At 33.0% G+C, this 3,095-nt stretch overlaps 1 long non-coding RNA gene across 1 annotated transcript in view; it reads right to left on the bottom strand.

Moving 5' to 3' along the window:
• The window catches only part of LOC128251291 (uncharacterized), a 16,570-nt gene extending 14,380 nt beyond the window's left edge, over positions 1-2,190 (bottom strand). Inside the window, exons 1-2 of the long non-coding RNA XR_008267064.1 lie at positions 1,720-2,190; positions 1,237-1,371 (exon numbers count right to left, since the gene is read on the bottom strand). This is a non-coding gene — a long non-coding RNA (uncharacterized LOC128251291). The remainder of the gene's footprint in view (positions 1-1,236; positions 1,372-1,719) is intronic.
• Positions 2,191-3,095: the final 905 nt, after the last annotated feature.

Here is a 3,095-nt window from a genome sequence, read left to right as displayed (position 1 = left end):
TTCATTAAAACATATTTAAACAATTTATAAATTTCCTTGTAATGTTTTACTTTCAATTTGTTTCATAAACCTGGTTCGTAATGTTTTTTTGCTTTCACTTTGTAACAGAGTAATCAAGCGGAAAACTTCTCGTAAAAATAGCCTAACTTTAAATATCTGTAACATGTTGCTAAGATTTTTTTAGAAACATGATACAGATCTGTACACAGGGCTCTAAGTATCAGCGGTCTGACACAGTGGTACAAGTTTCCGTGGGGACCATTTTCAAGGACCAGTGACTACGCCTGATTGGGAAGCCTTTTTTTCTGAAAAGAACCGTCAACATCGACTTACGACGGACAAGCAATGACAGTTATGTATATAGATAGTTTGATATATGTATATACATACAGACACACACACACACATAATACTACATATAATATTTTTATAAAGAGCCTATCTTAATCTTAACACTAATTTCCACCATCCATATAGAAAACCAAACCAAACCCTTACAGTACCAAAACATTCTTTCTAATAATCCTAGATCAACCCTCAATGGTATGGTAACGGCTATATCGATTAGAATTTCGAATTTATCAGCGAACGAGGGGATATTCAACCAAACATTCTAGGAAACGTGAATGTAATCAGATCAAGCTTTCTAGGAAACGTGAAATTATATGGTTTACCCCGCCCTTCTCTCTTCAGGTCAAATGTTTGTCCAAATTAGTTTTTAAGATAATGAAGGAAAATTTTCCTAAATATCATAAATATTACCGTATTTTTGATAAATTCTCTCTGAAAGTGTCGTACTCTACGACTCCGAATTTACGTTCGATCATAGCTTCTATTGATAGTTCTAAACTCAGGCTTAAAAAATGTACCCACACAAATCTTTATAATGAACTTTATAACTCCAAAACTGATACTAACTCTAACGTAGATATTACGTCAGGTCACCTCCTGACGGTCAAGGGTGACTTAACCTCTAGTAATCGGAAAATTAATGCCGATGCGGGAAGGAATAGAACATGTAACTGTCGAATTAAGTTAAAGAACTATTCTTAGTACGTTCAATCTCCGGACGGGATAAATTTTTAATTGCCAAAAGTGCGTCATCTCTGTTGAGATTCCCGGAGATGTTAGGAAAGTGTTGCTCAATTTTCGAGAGAAGAACTAGTTCCACAAGGTGTGTTAATAGGGCTGAATCTGAACATCCCATTGTTATATCTAAAGATTTATAGTGCTTACCTGTTAGAATATTTCACTATGCGATCGTTCTTATTGTTCTTCTTTTTCTATTTTTTATCTTTTTTATCTCAGATTCTCAAATCCAGAATTGTACGACACCGCTGTGGTATGCGCAGAGTTAAATACTATATTCTACTGTAAAGATAAATAAATAAAAAATATAGTAATAAACCATATATTTGAATCCTATATTTAAGTTTCAAATAAGTTTATACGTGAATATAATTATAAGAATTTAAATGATATAATATAATCTGGCTAGTTATTAAAATGTATAAAAATAAAAATAATATGTTAATATTGCTTAATCCTTTCAATAACCTAAAGTTTATTAAAAAGTAATTATTAGGGTAAATATAATACACCAGTAAATTCATTAAATTTTTTATCCCATACAAAGACAGACAGACAGACAGACAGACAGATAGATAGATAGATAGATAGATAGATAGATAGATAGATAGATAGATAGATAATATTTACCTGTCATTTGCTCTTATTTCTTTATCTCTTTCTATTCGTTTCGGTTCGCTTTGTGGGTTTTTCAACTCCAGAATTGTTCAGTGTCAATGTTGTAAAATTGCTTAGGTGCAATTTTTAGTAGTTTGTGCAATATCGTGGTAGTTCAATCACTGACTGGCTCTGTGTGGGTATACGTGTGTAAGTGTGTGCAATATATATGAATACACACACATATACATGTATACACATGCGCACACGTCAATTAAATAACCCAAAACAACTTCAGTATTCAAGTGACATATATACTCATTACTGTAAAATATGTCCGTTTCTATTTTTAGGTTTATTTTTTAAAATTAGTATATCCAAGAATGGGAGCTCCTTTTGGTTGTACTCCATTGTGAACTGTATGTTTGGGTTGACACTGTTCAATAGTCTTTTGAATTTCAGGAGTTTATCTGTGTTTTCATTCCAGAGAATGCTTAATAATCACATTCTCACTCCTGTTCTAAAGGTATACACACACACACACACACACACACACACACACACACACACACACACACACATATATATATATGAAATTTAGATTCAAGGTGAATATGGTACATAAGTTTAGGCACCGGAAGTAAGTAAGGTATTATCCATACAATTCCAAAATAAGGTGATTAAAATCAAAATAAGCAAGAAGGATATCCAAATGCATACATACCATATAAAGTCATCAAATTTCACGGTTCACTAAGTTTCACTATTAGTGTTCGAGTTCTGAGAAGAGAAACGGAAATCCAGTGTGCAAACAATGTCTAAACGTAATAGACAGAAATATGCAATCGAGAAAAAAACATTAAGGATAAAATCAATGCAGTGACAGAAGATACATGTATAAACATTATATAAGTATATATGCTTAAATCTCCGATGATGTTTCTATGCGACAGTGTATATGCTATATGCGCCATACAATCTACGTTATGGCGTTTATACATCTATATCCGTTAGCGGTTATATTTAACACGTTTTGTGCTGTATTGTGCATTCGTTTCTTTTCTGCATCTGTTATTTTTTATTCATGATCTTTTCTATAAATGAAGGTGCATCCTTTAATTTACTGCTTTTCTTTAAACCAACCGAGAAATTACCTCGCGGAACAGTCGTTATTTTAATGTGCTATATCTTATTATCAACTGATGAGACATATCTGCACCGACGGATGCTCCTTAACCAGTTGTCAAGCATCCACCCCCACCCCCGTGAGGGATCGACGCAAGATGGGTCGAAACAATTGTAGTGATTAATAAAACTTCTCGTAGCTTCCATCTTACGTCTCTCTCATCAATCAAAATACACACACACATATAGATAGATAGATAGATAGATAGATAGATAGATAGATA

The sequence above is a fragment of the Octopus bimaculoides genome, chromosome 30 (assembly GCF_001194135.2).
Source record: "Octopus bimaculoides isolate UCB-OBI-ISO-001 chromosome 30, ASM119413v2, whole genome shotgun sequence".
Classification (NCBI taxonomy): Eukaryota; Metazoa; Mollusca; class Cephalopoda; order Octopoda; family Octopodidae; genus Octopus; species Octopus bimaculoides.
Note: the sequence above shows the minus strand (reverse complement) of the source record. Positions and strands in the feature narration are given on the sequence as shown.